This window comes from Dipodomys merriami, unplaced genomic scaffold, assembly GCF_024711535.1.
Source record: "Dipodomys merriami isolate MVZ:Mamm:240054 unplaced genomic scaffold, mDipMer1.0.p SCAF_25, whole genome shotgun sequence".
NCBI lineage: Eukaryota > Metazoa > Chordata > Mammalia > Rodentia > Heteromyidae > Dipodomys > Dipodomys merriami.
Genome location: NW_027203937.1, coordinates 18,310,570 through 18,331,541, shown reverse-complemented (window position 1 = coordinate 18,331,541; position 20,972 = coordinate 18,310,570). Strand labels below are relative to the sequence as shown.

General features: G+C 45.0%; 1 protein-coding gene across 3 annotated transcripts in view; it reads right to left on the bottom strand.

Moving 5' to 3' along the window:
• Numa1 (nuclear mitotic apparatus protein 1) overlaps window positions 1-20,848 on the bottom strand; it is an 80,431-nt gene extending 59,583 nt beyond the window's left edge. Inside the window, exon 1 of one of the 3 annotated variants that reach the window (XM_070035115.1) lies at window positions 20,749-20,848. The gene's annotated coding sequence lies outside the window, so the exon portion shown is untranslated. Of the gene's footprint in view, window positions 1-6,343; window positions 6,533-20,607; window positions 20,709-20,748 lie in introns of those variants that run through there. The other 2 variants (XM_070035117.1, XM_070035114.1) reach the window with 2 other exon arrangements.
• Between the last annotated feature and the right edge of the window lie 124 nt (window positions 20,849-20,972).

Genomic DNA, 20,972 nt, shown 5'->3' with positions numbered 1-20,972 from the left:
TTCCTGCCGGGGCTGGCTTTGAACTGCGATCCTCAGATTTCAGCTTCCTGAGTAGCTAAGATTACAGGAGTGAACCACCGGCGTCCAGCTCAGTGACTCTTATCTCCAACTAACCACCAAAAAGCTGGAAGTAGCACTGTGGCTCAAGTGATAAGAGTGCTAGCCTTGAACAAAAAGAAGCTCAGGGACAGTGCCCTGGCCTTGATTTCAAGACCCAGGACTGGCCAAAACAAAACTAAAGGCACTGAGAGAAAGAGGACAAATATGAAGATTAAGTGGTATGGATTCCAAGGGTCACCTCCTCCTTGGTTTGGACTGGAAGCTTCCAGCTTAGCGTTTACTGAGTACACTAAGCAGTCTCTGGGGGTCTACAGGACCTATGTATCAAGAAGCTACTGATTATGGGGGAAAAAAGAAAAAAGCTGGAAGTGGCACTGTAGCTCAAGTGGTAGAGTGCTAGCCTTGAGCTGAAGAGCTGAGGGATAGCGCCCAAGCCCAGAGTTCAGGCCCCACGACTGGACCCAAAAAAAAAAAAAAGCTACTGATTACGCCACTGTGTGTCTCTGGCAACTGGCCCTGCTCCTGGGCATTTAACTTCTAATTGTGGTTACATAGGCCTTTTTCTTTAAATGAATCCCACTGCACCAATCTTCCAAAGAATTTCTTTAAAGAAAGGCTTGAAATTAACAACAGCAGGGAAGAAGGTCTCTCCTCCCCTAAATCACAATATTCACATCCAGCCTACTGGAAGTGAGCCTCCACCTCCTTTAAAGAATTCTAAAGAATGACTGCTCCCTGCACCAGCCTGTCCTGTGATTGCTTCTCAGGAGAGCGCTCAGTGCCTGCTTCTCATTCATTAAACAGCCAGTTCATGTTTGATCACCCAGCTGTGGCTACAAACAGACAGTAGCCACTATAATTTAGGGAGAAAAACAAATTCCACTGCTACCCCCAGCAGTTAAGCAGCCTCATACAAATTACACCTCCTTATGCCTACCTGACTCTGTCCGACTTAGCATCTCTCTCTTTGTGCATGTGTGTGTGTGTGTGTGTGTGCGTGCGTGTGTGCATGCACATGCGCCAGTATGGAAGTCAAAGCCTGGGTACTTTCCCTGAGCTTTTTCACTTGAGCCCTACTTCTGGTTAATTGGAGATAAAGAGTGCCATAGGCTTGACTTTGAACCATAATCCTCAGATCCTAGCCTCCTAAGTACCTAGGATAACAGGCATGAGCCACCAGCCTGGCAGCATCTTCTCCTTTTAACATAAAAATGAGAACGAGGCCTATAGAAAAAAAAAGACAGAGCTGCACTTTGACAGCTACTTAACAGCAGAATCTTTTAATCAGGCTGCTTAATGCCATACTCTAGAGTCAATATCAACCAGACCACCATTGCTAGGAACAAATTCCCAGATAGAATAATCAGCCTTTTGAATGCATTCACGGTAATAGCCCTTTGCTTTGCTCCCCTGCCCTCCAGCCCTGTCCCTCTACCATGCAGAACTTCTAGGAACTGTTGGCTGGCTACATGCCTGTGATTCTAGCTCCACAGGAGTCTGGAGAATTTTGGTTCAAGCCTAGTCCAAGCAGAAAAGCCCATGAGATTCTATCTTCAAAATAACCAGCAAAAAAGCAGAACTGAAGGCATGGCTAAAGTGGTAGAGCACCAACCTAGCAAGCAAGCCCAGTGAAAGAGCCTATATATATTCCTGGCTGGGGGCCAGGAATGTGGCTTGGTGGTAGAGTGCTTGCCTAGCATGCAAGAAGCCCTGGATTCGATTCCTCAATACCACATAAACAGAAAAAGCCGAAGTAGCACTGTGGTTCAAGTGGGAGAGTGCTAGCCTTGTACAAAAGAAGCTCAGGGAGGCTGAGAAGGTGGCTCAGTGGTCAAGTGCTTGCCTTGCATGCATGAGGCCCTGGGTTTGATTCCTCAGCACCACATAAGCAGAAAAAGCCAGAAGTAGCGCTGTGGCTCAAGTGGTAGAGCACTAGCCTTGAGCTGAAGAGCTGAGGGACAGTGCCCAGGCCCAGAGTTCAGTCACACGACCAACAAAAAAAATAAATAAATAAATAAATAAAAAAGAAGCTCAGGAATAGTGTCCAGACCCTGAGTGCAAGCCCCAAGACTGGCAAAAAAAGAAAAAGAAAAAAAATTAGAACATCAATGTAGTGAGTTTTATGTTTAGTGATGTTTAATATATCATCTCCTACAAGACTGGAGCAACCAAACTATCTGCTTCAGCCCCACCACTTGGGGATCATCATCCTGACTGACTGGCATGCTGGTGAGCATCAACTGTCAGCTGAATCTCTGGAAACTGCAGTTGACTCCTCAGATATAATTTCCTACATGTTCCCATCCCCTTTTTGACCCAACCTCTAGATATCCTGACCTAGAAGCAAGCAAGTATAAAGTGAATATAAAGCAAAGTGATGTGGGTTTGGGGTTTTTGTTTTTTATTTGGGGGGAGAGTAGTCGTGGGGCTTGAACTCAGGGCACTCACCATGCCACTGCCCCTGAGCTATTTCACTCAAGGCTAATGCTGAGCCACAGTGCCACTTCCAGCTTTCTGGTGCTTAATTGGAGATAAGAGTCTCTCAGACAGGCTGGGAAGGTGGCTCAGTGGTAGAGCGCTTGCCTTGCTTGCCTGAGGCCGGGGGTTCGATTCCACAGCACCACATAAGCAAAAAGAAAAAAACCGGAAGTGGCGCTGTGGCTCAAGTGGTAGAGCACTAGCCTTGAGCTGAAGAGCTGAGGGACAGAGCCCAGGCCCAGAGTTCAGGCCCCACGACCAGACCCCCCCCCCCAAAAAAAAGAGTCTCTCAGACTTTCCTGCCTGGGCTGGCTTTGAACTGTGATCCTCAGATCTCAGCCTCTTGGGTATCTAGGTTTATAGGCATGAGCTACTAGTATGCAACAAAGTGACTTTTTAAGCAAATACTTCCCATGTATATATTTTTTTAGATTTTTTTTTAATTTTTATTTATTTTTTATTGTGAAAATACTATACAGAGGGGTTACAATTAGATGGGCAAGATAATGAGTACATTTCTTAACAAGCATTGTAGCCTCCTCCTTTGTTTCCCCTTCCCATCCCTTCCCAGCCTCCCCCCAGCCCCCCATCCAATCCTCCCCCCAATATTTTTATTAATTTTTTTGCCAGTCCTGGAGCTTGAACTCAAGACCTTGGACACTGTCCCTAAGCTTCTTTTGCTCAAGGCCAGCACTGTATAACTTGAATCACAGCACCACTTCCAGCTTTTTTCTGTTTATATGGTACTGAGGAATTGAATCAGAGCTTCATGCATGCTAGGCAAGCACTCTACCAACTAAGCCACATTCCCAGCCTTCCCATATTATTAAGCCAAATGAAAAAAAAAAAAAAAAAGTCAGGCACTGGAGGCTCACACTTGTAATCCTAGCTACTCAGGAGGCTGAGATCTAAGGATCGCGGTTCAGAGCCAGCCAGGGCAGGAACTTCCCTGAGACTCTTATCTCCAACTAACCACCAGAAAACCAGAAGTGGCACTATGGATCAAGTGGCAGAGTGCTAGCCTTGAGCTGAAGAGCTGAGGAATAGTGCCCAAGCCAAGAGTTCAAGCCCCATAACCAAAAAAAAATGAACAAACAAACAAACCCCAAGATGGCCCTGTGATTCAAGTGGTAGCACTAGCCTTGAGCATGAAGAGGCTCAGGGACAGCACCCAGGCCCTAGGTTCAAGGCCCACAACCAGGGGCTGGGAAGGTGGCTCGGTGATAGAGTGCTTCCCTTACATGCACGAGGCCCTGGGTTGGATTCTTCAGTACCACATAAGTAGAAAAAGCCAGAAGTGGCGCTGTGGCTCAAGTGGTAGAGCACTAGCCTTGAGCTAAAGAGTTGAGGAGCAGTGCCCAGGCCCAGAGTTCAGGCCCCACGACTGACAGACAAAAAAAAAAGAAAAAAGGCCCACAACCAACAAAAAATACAATAGTCTCCTTAGGAAGCTATTTATTTCAAAGTATTTACAAAACACTTCTTTGAGAATTGCCTTTAAACACTACTCATATGAGATAGAGAAAATTAGGCCTGTTTTATGGTCATACCTTATTCTTTACACATAATGTTAATGCTTTGTTTGATTCTTTGGCTCACAGTATCTGCTGCTTCCAAACTCTGAATCCTATATATAAAGAAGACTGCTACCTGGGAGGATACTCAAAAGGTAAGCTCGGGGGCTAGGGCTTATCGCAGTAATAAAGCATTTGCCTAGTATGTGAGAACCCTGGGGTTCCACCCGGGAACTAGGGCAGGGGCTGGGAGGATTGCTCAGTCAAAGCTGTTCTTTCAGCAGGTGGTTCACACCTGTAATCTTAGCTACTTAAAAGACTGATCCCAGGATTGTGGTTCAAAGCCAGCTTAGGCAGTAAGTCCATGACACTCTTATCTCCAATTAACCAGCAAAAAACTGAAACTAGGGCTTATGGCTCAAGTGGCTGAGCCCTATCCTGGAGAGAAAAGAAAAAAGAGCTCAAGAACAGTGTGCCCAGGCCTTGAGTTCAAGCCCTAGGACCAATGTGTGCACACGCAGGCGCACAACACACACACACACACACACACACACACACACACACACACACACACACACACGTGATTTTTCAGGGCAGCATAGCAAACAGCAGAATAAATGTAAGACAATTCACAAATATTATAGCTGGCTCACAATTAGAACAGAAGGCACAAGATTTGTCAGATATCTGCTACATACATTCCAATAAACTATTACAACCAGGTACTAGTGGCTCACACCAAGTTACTCAGGAGGCTGAGCTCTCCACAGTCAAGATTCAAAGCCAGAGCTGGGTGCCAGTGGCTCACACCTATAATCCTAGCTACTCAGGAGGCTGAGATTTGAGGATCACAGTTCAAAGCCAGACAGAGCAGGAAAGACAGTGAGACTCTTATCTCCAATAAACCACCAGAAAACCAGAAGTGGTGCTGTGGTTCAAGTGGTAGAGCGCTAGCCTTGAGCTGAAAAGCTGAGGGACAGGGCCCAGGCCCAGAGTTCAAGCCCCACAACAGACAAAAAAAAAGTAAGAAAGAAAGAAAGAAAGAAAGAAAAAAGATTCCAAGCCAGCCCAGGCAACAATCTGAGACTCTTTATCTTCAACTAACCAGAAAAAAAGCTAGAAGTGGAAATTTGGCTCAAATGGTAGAGTACCAGCCTTAATCAAAAAAGCCAAGCAAAAGCATGTGGCCCTAAGGTCAAGTCCAGTAGTGGCACTAAATAAATATGCACAAGCTATTGCATCATAACATACATTATCTAACTATAAGCTTAGCCCTGGAAAGAAAAAAAAAAAAAAAACCCAAGCGGGACACTGGTGGCTCATACCTATAATCTTAGCTATTCAAAAGGCTAAAATCTGAGTATCATGGTTCAAGAAGCCAACCTATGCAGACAAATCCAAGACTCTTATACACAATTAATGAGAAAAACCCCAGAAGTGGAGGAATGGCTCCAGTGGCAGGCTGCCAACCATGAGTGAAAAAGCTAAGTGAGAATTCTAAGCCCTGAGTTCAAGACCCCGTTCTAATATATACATACAAAAAAAAAAAAAAAAAACCTTCCAAGATTATTTAATTATTTAACTGTTCGTGTTAAACTTACCCCTGATCACATGGCTGATCAGCACAAAGCACAAACACATACCCACACAGCTTCCCCCTTCTGCCTTTCCTGGTCACAGGAGAGGGAAAGAACTTGGGATACAAAAGCACACCACAGCCGGGCGCTGGTGGCTCACACCTGTAATCCTAGCTACTCAGGAGGCTGAGATGAGGATCGCGGTTCAAAGCCAGCCCGGGCAGGAGAGACTGTGAGACTCCTATCCTATCTCCAATAAAAAAACACCAGAAAACCGGAAGTGGCGCTGTAGCTCAAGTGGTAGTGCGCTCGCCTTGAGCTGAAGAGCTGAGGGACAGCCCAGGCCCAGAGTTCAAGCCCCATGACCAACAACAACAACAAAAAAAAAAACAAAAGCACACCACAAATGGTTCTGAAATCTGGCAGCTGAAAACTGGGCTTAAGACCAGGCCCTCTCTGCTGTGACCTGACAGACATAAAGCCTATGTTTCGTGTATGGCTCGTAAGAGAGCTGGCTGGTCATCTACTTCAGAGTGCAGGTTCCCCCCACAATTATAAAATTCTGTGTATTAAACCTCCAGCCCACCACTGGCAAGAACTTGTTTGCTTCAAGCGATCAAGGTAAGGGTGTTGGGGAGAGAAAGTAGCAGAGAGCCTGGCTCAGGAAAAGCGAGCCTGAGACAGCAGAGGAAGGAAGAAGCAGTGTTGACTTACCTCCTGGTATACAGCCTCTGCCATCTGAACTTGAACTAGCCTTGACTCCAGGAAAGCACAGGAGGACAGGAATGCTTGTTTATTCCTTCATCCCACCCACTATGGCTCAACCCACCCTCATCACCCCAGGCAGCCCCAGTGCTCTTTAGATCACACAGCAACCAGGAGGGAAGCCATGCGGGCCAGGTCAACAGAGTGAGTCAGTGGAAGAGCAGGAAGAGTCACTGGGGCAGAAATTCTGGCCTCCCGTACAAGAATGCCAAGCCACACCCCCAGGCGGTCAGCAGTGAGGAGGCCCTGCCCTACCAGGGTTCCTGTCCTTAAACCAGGAAAGGTCTCTCCCTCCTTCAGGACGCTGCACTGCCACTCTGCTCTCATTTGAAATGTGTGTCCTGCTCAAAACCCTGGCTGTTTTCTTCTCCTTAAAGCATCAGACCAACATTCTTTGGCTTCACTTTCCAAGTCCACTGTGTCATTTATTGGCCCTTACTTCCACTATTTCACTCCAAGAGAAGACTGGGAACTAACAATTCAGTCTCCCCACCACTTGTCTCTGCCAGGGCTGGGCGCTGGCTCACTCCCAATCCATGCCTTCGGCTGACCAGGAGCAGCAAGCTCAAGCACTTCAGGGTCAGTACAGGTCATGGAAAGGAACGTTCCAGTGGCAGAAAAAGGGCACACTGCCCCCTCGGAAAGGCATCTGAATATTTCAACTAAAACATGTGTGCAATATTTCACAGTAATCTTTTTAAATCGTTTTTAACAGTCTATCTTGCGACTGAGGAAATGACAAGATACCATTAGACACTTCAGCAGTAGAAGCACCAAAGGCAATACAGAACCCTCAAATTCACTCATGATATAAAACCTAACCAGTGGGGAAAGCCTAAATTATAGCTTACCTAACCTTACCCCACACTCCTCAGATTCCATTTTCCAAACCTCACCTTCCCAAGGTTTTCCTAAGTACTCCAAGTCCTACGGAATTCCCTCCTTCCTCAACCAATAGGACTTACAGATTAGAAAACACCAAAATTATATTGCAAAATAGGACTCAGCTTCTATGTGTATTAGAGTTAGTTTCATTGTCAAGCTACTGAATTAACTTATTTAGTTCTCCTACCTATACTGTTTAACTAGATTTTTTTTTAATTTTTGGTAGTACTAGGATTTGAACTGAGGGCCATACACTTGCTTGTTAGCCAGGTTCTCTACCATTTGAGCCATACCTCTACCCTTTTTTCACGTGTGTGTATGTGTGTGGGGGAGGGGGAGGTCCTGAGTTTGAACTCAGAGCCTGAGTGCTAAGTTCACACACACACACACCCTCAAAGCTAGCACTGTACTATGTGAGCCACAGCTCCAGTTCTGGTTTTTGTTGTTTGTTTTTCTGGTGTTAATTAAAAATAAGAGTCTCAAGGGCTTTCCTGCTGGGCTGGCTTTGAACCTTCATGCTCAGTTCTCAGTGTCTTCAGTAGCTAGAATAACTGATGTGAGTTACTGGAACCCAGCTGCTTTTTTCACTCTTTTAGGTAAATTTTCAAGTTTTTGCCTAGACCAGCTTTGGACCATGATCCTCCTACTTCCCCTCCCATATAGCTAGGGTTACATGTGTGTAACACTATACCCCATCTGGGTTTATGTCTTGTTTTAACCTTTTGGCTGGGGTTTGAAGTCAGGGCTTCATTCTTGCTAACCAAGTGTTCTACCACTTGAATCATGTCCCCAATCCTTTCTGCTTTTTTTTCAGGTAGACTATCATGTTTTGTTTTCTTCCCCCCGCCCCCAGGACACCAGACTGAGATCTTTCCTTCCACTTATACCTCCAAGTAGTTAGAAAAACAGGCACAGACCATCATGTCTACCTTATTTGTTGAGATGGTATACTGGTAACATTTTTTGCTTGGGTTGATCTAGAAAAGCAATCTGCCCAACCTGCTTCTCAAGTAGCTAAGATATAAATATGAGCCACCATGTCCAGCCTTCTGATTTAAGACTGGGTCTCGCTAGTTTTTTGTTTGTTTTAAATATCGCTTTTTGCCCAGGCTGATCTTACCCTGCAATTTTCCTAGTACCACCTCCCAAATAGCTGGGATTTTAGGCATGTCTTCTACCCTGCCTGACTTTTTTTTTTTTTTTTCCTAGTCATGGGGCTTAACTTAAGGCCAGGGCACTGTCCCTGAGCTTCTTTTGCTTAAGGCTAGCACTCTACCACTTGAGCCGCAGTGCCACTTCCAGATTTTTCTGTTTATGTGGTACTGAGGAATCAAACCCCGGGCTTCATGCATGCTAGGCAAGCACTCTATCACTGAGCCACATCCCCAGCCCCCCCTTTTCTTGAGATAGTTTTGCTATATAGTCCAGGCCTGCTCCAAATTCCCAGTCCTTCTGCCTCAGGCTTGAGATAATTTTTTAAATTAATTAATTTATTTATTTATTTTTATTTTTGTTGGTCGTGGGTCTTGAACTCTGGGCATGGGCGCTGTCCCTCAGCTATTCAGCTCAAGGCGAACACTCTACCGCTTGAGCCACAGCACCACTTCCGGTTTTCTGGTGGTTTATTGGAGATAAGAGTTTCATTGACTTTCCTGCCCAGTCTGGCTTTGAATGGCAATCCTCAGATCTCAGACTCCTGAGTAGCTAGGATTACATGGGTGAGCCACAGGCACCCAGCTTAAATTATTTTTAAGTAGTTGTATAAACGGGTTTTAATTCAACATGTCAGTTCACCGCTTCCATCAATATCTTCAACCACTTGAACCTTATAAAAGAAAGCAATCATACATGAAGAGGCATCTACAATACAACTAACTTGAACTCTAAACAAAATATGCTCAGATGAAGTAGTGTGTGTGTGTGTGTGTGTGTGTGTGTGTGTGTGTGTGTGTGTGTGTGTGTGTGTGTGTGTGTGTAAAATCAGGAGAGGGGTTAACACAGAGGGTAAATGAGGGTGAATATGGGCCATGTAGTTTATTTGCATGTATGAAAATAGAACATTGAGAGCGACTGATAAGGTAATGAGAGATTTACAGAGGTGATAAGGTTGATCAAAATATACTGCAACAACAAAAAACACTAGTGAGGTTACACAGGTACCCTTATTTCTAGAATATCCTTGCTGAAACATTTCAGGATAAATATGACACACATACCTGCAAAAAAAAAAAACCAGGTGTGGTACACACCTGCAATCCCAGTACTTGGGAAGCTGAAGCAAGAAGCTCGTGAGTTCCAGCTGAACTATAAAGCAAGAACCTGTCTCAAAAAATAATTAAATGGAGGGCGGGAATGTAGTATTAGAGTACTTGCCTAGCATGCATGAAGCCTTGGGTTCAATTCTTCAGCACCACATAAACAGAAAAAGCCATAAGTGCTGTGGCTCAAGTGGTAGAGAGCTAGCCTTGAGCAAAAGAAGCTCAAGGACAGTGCCCAGGCCCTGATCTCAAGCCCTAGGACTGGCAAAAAATAAAAACAATTAAGGGGGGTTGAAAGTGTGATTCAGGTGGTAGAGCATCTGACAATGAGTAAGAGCATCTAATACCAAGTTTCTCAGACCAAAATAATAATAATAATAATAAACAGGTAAGAATGTAGCTAGCTCAGTAGAAGAGCAGTTAGTTGGCTTGCATACTCAGGATCTGAGTTAGGTATTCAGCCTCATTCCTCAAAAAAATCCTAGAATAAAAGAAGCCATTAAAGAAATACAAAATATCCACATTAATTTGTAATGCTATCTGGAAGGGAAAGAGCTGCAGAGGAAAGACTATGGCTGAGTGTACACTCTCCATGCACTCTGAATCACACAGACAGAGCTCCCCAATACACCAACGCAGTGTCAAGGTGAACCACAGACACTACTCAGCACCCCACCTTTGGAGTCAGAGGGCGAATCTTAATGACCATGTAAAGGGCTGGCAGTACAGCCTAGTAAACATAGGGGAAGGGCCACTAGTCAGTGGCTCACAAAAGTTAGCCTAGCTACTCAGTACTGAGATCTAAGTTAGTCTGGGCAGAAAAGCCTATAAAGCTCATATTTCCAATTACACAGCAAAAAGTAAGAATTGGATGTGTAGCTCAAGTAAAAAAGCCAAGTGAGAATGTGAGTTCAAGCCTAGTACTGGGGTATGTACACAAACACACACACACACACACACACACACACACACACACATACACACGCACACGCATGCACGCATACACACAAGGTTAGGGAAGAACTACTGATAGTTAACCAGAAAAAATGCAAATGCTTTCTTCAAACATCTATTTGCCTGTCAAGCATGAGCATGAATCACAAGTAATAAGTAGAAGTTATAGGAAGATCAATTTTGGCTTGACATAGTGAAGAACTTTCAAGCTCTTGACTATACAGACAAGTAAAGAATGTGAGGAGCTGGGAAGGTGGTTCAGTGGTAGAATGCTTGCCTTGCATGCATGAGGACCTGGGTTCAATTCCTCAGCACCACATAAACAGAAAAAGCCAGAAGTGGCACTGTGGCTCAAGTGGTAGAGTGCTAACCTTAAGCAAAAGCAGCTCAGGGTCAGTACCCAGGCCCTGAGTTCAAGCCCCAGCAACAAGAAAAAAAAAAAAAAAAAGAATGTGAGACAGAGTCCTACAACTACACACCTATAATCTCAGCACTGAGAGGGGAGCAGGAAGATCTCAAATTTGAGGCCAACCACATAGAAAGGACTTGTCTCAAAAAAAAAAAAAAAAAAGAATGGGGCTAGAGTGACTGAAGTGGTAGAATGCTTGCCTATCAAGTGGGAGGTCCTGAGTTCAAATCTCAGTACTGCAAAAAATCAAACAAAAAGAATGTGGAACAGAAAATTTACACTCTACTCATTTACAAATGCCACCATTTACAAACCCTATTTGAGTAGATTACTTAATCTGTGTGTGACTCCATTTCCTTCCTTATAATTGGGAAGAATACTAAGAGAACTTAAGCTTTGGGAAGCAGTTCATAAGTGTTTAAAATAGTGCCTAGTTCACAAGATATTCTGAAATGAAAATATTAAGTTACCTTTTGCTATTACCAAATGTTGATAATATGAACCAGATATCCTGAAAGCATTCCTATTACAACATGCCTGGAAAGGCTTAGAAAAAATATACTAAGCATCCTTTCATTCTGTGTAGTTCTGTGCATTCTGCTTTGCCATGCTGGGGCACGGCACCACCACCGTTTCACTTTTGCAAGCTGGATCCCAGTTGTCCGCAGGGAGCTCTAATGGGAAAACGGAAGTCCAAAGGATACTCCGAATTCTGTGGCCTGCTCATTGTTGAGCACAGCAGTTGATTTGGCCCACTTTCTTTCTCAACTCCCAACCAGCCTCATCAGCTGGGCAGGACTCTGCGGAGCCTTGCTGCTTCTGAGCCTCCTGGGAGCAAACAAGAAATCAGCAGTGCCAAGCAACACCAGCTCCGCAAAGAATCTCCACGTCTCTCCAGACTTACACAGTCTGGACTTCAACCTTCCTCCCTTGGTTTTTCAGCTCTGGATGAGGAGGCTGCTTAATATAGTCATAGCAAAGCCACTTTAATAATCTTTTTTTTTGCTTTTTCAGACCTTCTACAAGGGCTTAAAACAAATTCCTGTATTGAATTCATTCTACTAAAATAACTAGAATGTGAGCTGGACATGGTGGTATATACACACCTACAATCCCAGAGAGGCTGAGGCAGGAAGATCATGAGGTCAGTTCAAGGCCAGTGTGAGATACATAACAAGACTTCATGCTTTAAACAAAAACAAAAACAAAGGCTGGGAAGGTGGCTCAGTGGTAGAGTGCTTGCCTTGCATGCATGAGGCCCTGGGATAGATTCCTCAGCACCACATAAGCAGAAAAGGCCTAATTGGCACTGTGGCTCAAGTGGTAGAGTGCTAGCCTTGAGCTGAAGAGCTGAAGGACAGAGCCCAGGCCCAGAGTTCAAACCCCACAATCAACAACAACAACAAACAAGAAAGAAAAGGAAAGAGAGAAAGAGAGAAAGAGAGAAAGAAAGAAAGAAAGAAAGAAAGAAAGAAAGAAAGAAAGAAAGAAAAGAAAGAAAGAAAGAAAGAAAGAAAGAAAGAAAGAAAGAAAGAAAGAAAGAAAGAAAGAAAGAAAGTTACATAGATCACAGGAACTAGAAATGAAGAAACTGAAAGTTGAACAATGAAAGCTGACAGGGCTGTTCTAGTAGGTTTCATAACTGAGCCCACAAGAGGCAATGAGATCTTTCTGTAAAGGCTGAGACCCCCCAAGGTCACCTCTAGCAAAAAGGCTGGTGCTGGAAGCCTTAAGTTCAATCTCCAGCACTAGAAAAAAGAGGGGGAAGTCTGTCCATAAGAAAAGAAGGGAGGGCTGAGAAGGTGGCTCAGTGGTAGAATGCTTGCCTTGCATGCATGAAGCCCTGGGTACGATTCCTCAGCACCACATAAGCAGAAAAAGCAGGAAGCAGTGCTGTGGCTCAAAGTGGTAGAGTGCTAGCCTTGAGCTGAAGAGCTGAGGGACAGCGCCCAGGCCCAGAGTTCAGGCCCATGATGGACCAAAAAAAAAAAAAAGAAAAGAAAAGAAGGGAGTGTTTGCCTTGCTCACCTAATGAAGCCAGAAGAATAAAACCTTCTAGGAATTCAAAATCCTAAGTGTGCACAACTTTGCATTTGGAGTTCAAATCTGTAAAACTTTCATGACCTAGAAATCTACAAGAAGAACAAAATTACATTTTGGTCCTACAGTGGGAATAGTATTAAGTACCCAACAGAAACAGACAGAAAGCTGCTCTAAGAGATACACAAAGAGCTACTCAACACATGAAGCAGTTCAGCATCATCAGTTGTCAGGGAAATCATGAATTAAAACTATAATGATGCCAGGTGCCAGTAGCTCATGACTGTAATATTAGCTACTTAGGAGGCTGAGAGCCGAGGATCCCAGTTCAAAGCCAGCCCAGGCAGCAAAGTCCGTGAGACTCTTAACCCCAATTAATCACCAGAAAACTGGAAATGGCTCAAGTGGTAGAGCACTCACTCACCTTGAGTTGAAGAGCTCTGGGATAGCATCCAGGCCCAGAGTTCAAGCCCCACGACTGACACAAAAAAAGAAAAAGAAATATACTCTTTGCCTGACATGTATAACTGTAACCTCTCTGTACATCACCTTTATAATAACAATAAAAAAATTAATAGAACAATGAAACCTGTTGACATAGCTTTAGGAAGGGAGTGGGGAAGAGGGAGAGAGAAGGAGAATGAGTTTGACAAAGCACAATGAATATTGCAGGTCACAGTGAAACCTCCCCTTGTACAATTAAGCTGGCTACTCAGGAGGCTGAGATCTGAGGTTCAAGGTTCAAAGCCATCCCAAGTAGACAAATCCAGGAGACTCTTACCTTCAACTAGCCAGCAAAAAGCTGGACGTTGGAGGCATGGCTCAAGTGGTAGAGTGCCAGCCAGAGACAAAAAGCCAAACAAGACACCAGAGTTCAAGCCCTGGTACTGCCAAAAAACAAAACAAACAAACAAAACATACAAACAAACTACAATGAAGAAAGAGTGAGGAAACTGTTTTGGCAAGAATATAAAGTAGCCAATTGGCTACACAAGGCTGAAATCTAAGGATTGATGGTGGATCAAAGCCAGCTGAGGCAGAAAAGTCCATGAGACTGTTATCTCCAATTAACCACCAGAAAACCAGAATGGCACTGTGGCTCAAAGTGGTAAAACACTAGCCTTGAACAAAACAACTCAGGGACAACTCTTAAGCCCTGAGTTCAAGCCCCAAGACCAGAGGGGGAAAAAGAATACAAAGTAACTAGATTTTTCTTTTCTTTTCCTCTGTCATCGGGCTTGAACTCTGGGTGTGGGTGCTGTCCTTGAGCTCTTCAGCTCAAGGCTAGTGCTCTACCACTTGAGCCACAGTGCCACTTTGAGTTTTCTGGTGGTTAATTGGAGATAAATCCTGCCCAGGCTGGCTTTGAACTTCAATCCTCAGATCTCAGCCTCCTGAGTAGCCTGGATTACAGGTGTGAGACACTGATGCCCAGCAACTGGAGCTTTCATACTCTGTCTTGCTACATAAAATGGCAAAATTACTTTGGAAAAAAAAGACATCTTTCTTTTTGTTTAAGTTAAACCTGACATGATTGCAATTCAAAGCCAGCCTAGGCAAGAAAGTCCATAAGACTCTTATCTCCAATTCACCTCCAAAAAGCTGGAAGTGAAGCTATAGCTCAAATGGCAGAGCATCAGCCTTGAGCACAAAATTGCCAGGCCAGCACTCAGGCCCAGCACACAGGGACACACACCTATGACTAAACAAAAATTTGGGCTGGGAATGTGGCCAAGTGGTAGAGTGCTTGCCTAGCATGCATGAAGCCCTGGGATTGATTCCTCAGCACCACATACACAGAAAAAGCCAGAAGTGTCACTGTGGCTCAAGTGAGCAAATGAAGCTCAGTGATTGGGGGAAAAAAAAAAAAAAAAAAAGTTGATTTAAAAAATAAGGATGATGGGGCTGGGAAGTTGGCTCAGTGGTAGAGCGCTTGCCTTGCATGCATGAGGCCCTGGGTTCAATTCCTCAGCACCACATAAGCAAAAAGAAAAAAAGCCGGAAGTGGCACTGGGGCTCAAGTGGTAGAGCCCTAGCCTTGAGCTGAAGAGCTGAGGGACAGCGCCCAGACCCAGAATTCAGGCCCCACAACCGGACCACCCCCCCCAAAAAAAAAAGAAAAAAAAAAAGAAGGATGGGGGGTGAGGAGGAGAGATATAGTTGTGGAGATGGGAGGGAAGGGATGGTAGGGAAAAAACAAAGGAGGTGGCAACAATGCTTGATAAGAAATGTACTCATACTGGGCACCAGTGGCTCATACCTGTAACCTAGCTACTCAGGAGGCTGAGATCTGAGGATCACCGTTCAAAGCCAGCCAGGGCAGGAAAGTCCGTGAAACTCTTATCTCCAATAAACCACCAGAAAACCGGAAGTGGCGCTATAGCTCAAGTGGTAGAGCACTAGCCTGGAGCTGAAGAGCTGAGGGACAGGACTCAGACCCAGAGTTCAAGCCCCATGGTCAACAAAAAGAAGAAGAGAAAGAAGAAGAACAAGGGCTGTAGCTCTGTAGTAGAGTGCTTGTATAGCGTGCCCGAGGCCCTGAATTTGAACCCTACAACTGCAAAAACAAACAAGCTCTTAAGAGAACTGACCTCAATTAAAAAGAGAGAAAGAGAGAGAGAGAGAGAGTGACTTAAACCAGACCACATAAGATTGCTGTATGCCAGGTGTGGTGGTAAACATTGTATTTCCACTCAAGCCAGGCCTGGGCTACATATTGAGACCATGTCTCAAAGGAGAAAAGAGAAGGAGTGGATGCTTCTCTGAATAGAACTTAACAATCTAAAATTAGAAAATACTTGAGGGAACAGTATTAGGAAAAAGGACCACTCATAGAAAATGGCAGGATTATACCCCTAAAAACATACAACTAGGGGCTGGGAAGGTGGCTCAGTGGTAGAGCGCTTGCCTTGCATGCATGAGGCCCTGGGTTCGATTCCTCAGCACCATATAAGCAAAAGGAAAAAAGCCGGAAGTGGTGCTGTGGCTCAAGTGGTAGAGCGCTCGCCTTGAGCTGAAGAGCTGAGGGACAGCACCCAGGCCCAGAGTTCAGGCACCACGACCGGACCCAAAAAACAAAAAATAAAAAAACAAACTAATATGATAAAGACATAAACACATTAACTTTAAATCAAAAACATCTAACAAAATACTATGAAACTGATAGATTAAAAAAAATGGGGGGGGGAGGATGGGAAAGAATGGGAAAGGGAAACAAAGGAGGAGGCTACAATGCTCGATAAGAAATGTACTCATTATCTTGCCCATGTAATTGTAACCGCTCTGTACAGTATTTTCACAATTAAAAAGAAAAAAAACACACACAAAAAAAAATGGGGTCTGGGAAGGTGGCTCAGTGGTAGAGTGCTTGCCTTGCATGCAGGAGGCCCTGGGTTCGATTCCTCAGCAAACATAAGCAAAAAAGAAAAAAGCCAGAAGTGGCACTGTGGCTCAAGTGGTAGAGCGCTAGCCTTGAGCTGAAGAGCTGAGGGACAGCTCCCAGGCTCAGAGTTCAGGCCCCACGACCGGACCCAAAAAAAAAAAAAAATGATGCCCCAACAAATTTAAAAAATGTAATGAAGCCAGGCACCAGTGTCTCACACTGGTAATCCTAGCTACACAGGAGTCTGAGATCTGAGGATTCAAAGCCAGCCCAGGCAGTAAAATCTGTGAGACTCTTATCTCCAATAAACCACTAGTAAACCAGAAGTGGCAGGGTAGAGTGCTCGCCTTGTGCTGAAAAGCACAGGGACAGCGCCCAGGCCCAGGTTCAAGCCCCATAACTGACAAAAAAAAAAAAAAAAAAAAGGTAATGAATGCTGGGAATGTGGTAGAATGCTTGCCTAGCATGCATGAAGCTCTAGGTTCGATTCCTCAGTACCACATAAACAGAAAAAGCCGGAAGTGGCACTGTGGGCTCTCAAGTGGTAGAGTGCTAGCCTTGAGCAAAAGAAGCTCAGGGACAGTGCCTAGGCCCTGAGTTCAAGCCCCAGGAGTGGCAAAAAAAAAAAAAAAACCTAATGAAAAATAACTGAATCAGGTGCCAGTGGCTCACACCCATAATCTTAGGTATTGAGGAGGCTGAGACCTGAAGATTAAGGTTTAAAGCCAGCCCTAGAGGGGTGGCTCAAGTGGTAGAGTACTAGCTCTGAACAAAAAAGATGAGCAAGATTACAAGGCCCTGAGTTCAAGCCCCAGTTCCAACACATACCCAAAAAAATGGCAAAAAAAAAATCAGTGAGTATATGGATACAATTAAATAACCACTTACAGCACAAAACAATTATTACTAACTTTTATTATCAATTTAAATTATTCAGGCTTGGAATGTAGCTCAGTTCCAGAGCAACTACCTAGTATGAAAACCTAGGTTTGATTTCTACTACTTAAGAAAGAAAGAAGCTGGACACCACTGGACACCACTGGCTCACACCTATAATCCTAGCTACTTAGGAGGTTGAGATCTGAGTAAGAATCATGGTTCAAAGCCAACCCAGGCAGAAAGTCCTTGAGACCAGTATTTCTATTTCTACAGAAAGACCCAGAAGTGAAGCTATGGCTCAAGCAATACAGTGCTACCCTTGAGCACCAAAGCATAGGGACAGTGCCCAGACCCTGAGTTCAAGCCCCAGGACCAGCACAAAAGAAAAAAGAAAAAAAGGAACAGACAGACTGACAGAAATCCAGATGGACTGTCTTGGGAATGATCTCATTCTTAGAAGTGGTAGTTTTGAGCCTGAAAAGCTTTTTGATATATTTAGTGTTGTACTGCATAAAGAAGCTGAATAAATGACCCCAATACCTCTGACCATCTGGTTTTATCAATTAGACAGAAAAAAGAGAGCAAGAGATGAGGTTAAGGGGCTGGGAAAGTGGCTCAGTGGTAGACCACTTGCCTTGCATGCCTGGGGCCCTGGGTTCGATTCCTCAGCACCATATAAGCAAAAAGAAAAAAGCCAGAAGTGGTGCTGTGGCTCAAGTGGTAGAGCGCTAGCCTTGAGCTGAAGAGCTGAGGGACAGCGCCAAGACCCAGAGTTCAAGCCCCATGACTGGACCCTCCCCCCCAAAAAAAGAGATGAGGTTAATATGAGTAAATTATAACATATGCATGTGTGAATTCAAAAGAACCTATTTACCCATCTTTGCCCCCATCTTAACAATTCAAGAACTCTAGTCTTAGTTCAGGGCATTCCTCACACTTCCATATTCCACAAGTAAAAAAGGAACATTATAAACAAAAATGTTTCCTAAGACGGGAGCCAGTGGCTCATGCATGTGAATCCTAGCTACTCAGGAGGCTGAGATCTGAGGATCGTGGTTCAAAGCCAGCCTGGGCAGGAAAGGCCGTGAGATTCTTATCTCCAAGAAACCACTAGAAAACCAGAAGTGTCTCTGTAGCTCCAGCAGTAGAGCCCTCACCTTGAGCTGAAGAGCACAGGGCTGAAGCAGCCCAGAGTTCAAGCCCTACAACAGACAAGAAAAAAAAAAAAAAAAAAGGTTTCCTAATGAGCTTTCAGGTACAAGCTAGCTTTCAGGAAGTAGAGTTTCTGGTTGTGAATTGAGATATAGACATTAGTCATCATTTATTGTAACTAGGGCTGATGCTTCAATAGGCGAAACTAGCACAAAGGAACAGAGAAGGAGGGAACATATACCCCATCCATGTGAAGTGCTTCCTCAGTTGATCCAAACACTCACCCCAGGTTAAACACATCCATCATAGTGAAGATCTCCACAGTTAGAAAGAGCTCCAACTCCCTATCAAAGCTTCCTGCCCATCAGAGTAACACACTTCACAACCCAGTACTTTGGAAACAAAGGACCAAGCAACAAACAATGAACAGAGGGAAGTGTGGATTAAAACCAGATCAAGATTTTCAGAAGAGAGTGCCATTCCTAGAAGGTTAGCTTAATACTGAAGACAAAGCCACTCAATTAAGATGAAAAAGAAAGCCAGGCTCCTATTACCCTTTCAGCCCAAGAGTGTGTATCAGTCCATGGCATATATTAATGGCCAAAACATGCTCAAACTGTTTGTGCATGCACATACATGCATGCTCACACACACTCTCTTGCACGCCAGTCCTGGGTCTGAACTCAGGGCCTCTCCCTTGGCTTTTTCACTCAAAGCTGGGGTTTCTACCACTTGAACCACAGCTCTACTTCCAACATGCTCAAATCTTGTGCAGCTATCAAGATACAGTGACAAAGCACAGTCTTTCAATATCTAGAAAGGCAAACAAACATGCAGAGTCTCCAATAATACCAGATGACAAGAGCTAAGCAAAAGAGTTAAGAGAGTAAGAAACAGCAACATTAACACAGATGGAATATCCCACCCAAAACCTTCAATTACATCTCTAAAAGGCCTTTAAATTAGTCATCTTCAAGGTGCTAGTATGAAAGAACTTACTTGATCTGACACTCATAGGGACGAGATAAGAAGGGAAAGCAAGTAAGATCAGTTTAGATATATGAAAACACTCAAATTAGTCCAAGACAAAATTCACACACAAGCTGGGTGCCAGTGGCTCACGCCTGTAATCCTAACTACTCAGGAAGCTGAGATCTGAGGATCACAGTTCAAAGCCAGCCAGGGCAGGAAAGTCCGTGAGACTCTTACCACCAATAAACCACTAGAAAACTGGAAGTGGCACTGTGGCTCAAGAGGTAGAGCACTCACCTTGAGCTGAAGAGTGCAAGGAAAGCACCCAAGCCCAGAGTTCAAGCCCTGTGACCAACAAAAAAAAAAAAAATTCACACACACAACTCTCACACCAGTCCTCACTTGTGCATAACCTCAAAATTTCCAAGAACAGCCAGCCTTATGCTAATCACACAATTAAAATGTTTAACCAAGTTAAATGTTATCAACTTCAGGGTCCCCATCTATAATAAAGTTTAACAAGGTTGTTGGGAAAATTGTTTTGTTTGTTTTTCCTTTGGGGGGGAAGGGGGTACTGGTAGTGGGGCTTGCAGCCAGGGCACTGTCCCTTAGCTTTTTTGCTCAAGGCTGGCGCTCTACCACTTGAACCACAGCTCCACTTCGGGCTTTTTGGTGGTTACTTGGAAATAAGAGACTCTGGGGTTTTCTGCCTGAGCTAGCTTCGAAACTGGTTCCTCCTATCTCAGCCTCCTGGGTAGCTAGGATTACAGGCCTGAGTTACTGCCGCCTGGCTGAGATTCTTTTTGTTATTGTTGTTTGTGTGGGTCCTGGGGCTTGAACTCAAGATCTGAGCACTCTCCCTGAACATTTTAGCTCAAGGCTAGCACTCTACCACTTGAGCCACAGTTCTACTTCCAGCTTTTTGGTAGTTGATTGGAGCTGAGAGTGTCACAGACTTTCCTGCGCCGGCTGACTTCAAAATTCAATCCCCAGCTCTCAGCTTCCAGAGTAGCTAGGATTACAGGCGTTCGTCAACTGGTGCCCGCGGCTTGCTACCAAGGCGTGCAACAAACACAATGACAGCAATGCAGCAGGTGCTCAGGAAATGCATACGAGCGTGGCCCACAGTATCAGGGGAGGACTTCCATTAGAAGATCCCCGAGTACAATCCTGTCCTGACTGCGCCACCCACACCCACGTCGCCGTCAAACGTAAAGCCACGGACACGCCCCCAAAGCAGACCCTCCCCCTCGGACGTGCCCGTCTCTCCAGAAAGCCTTACCCCCAGGACTCTCTCCCCTTTCGGACTCGATTTACGAAGGAGGCCTTCCGCTCGCACAGGCCTCTCCAGCACCCACTTTAGGCCCGGGCATCCCCTCGGGGCACCCAGGCCGCACGCCAGCTGCGGGCCCGCGCCGGTTACCTGGCCGCGCACCCGCGCTCCGCCACGCGCTCCCCGGACCGCACCTCGCCGCGGGCTCACGCCAGCCGTGAAAGTGCACAATTAGTTCAAACCAGCGCCCCGCCCCCTCGCACCGCCCTCTGATTGGCCCCTGTGGGCTGTTGTTCGCTGGGCACGCGGGAGGACCCGGGAAAAGGAAATACGGGGGTCACTGGGGAGGGAGAAGGGGTGTCAGTACTTCCGGT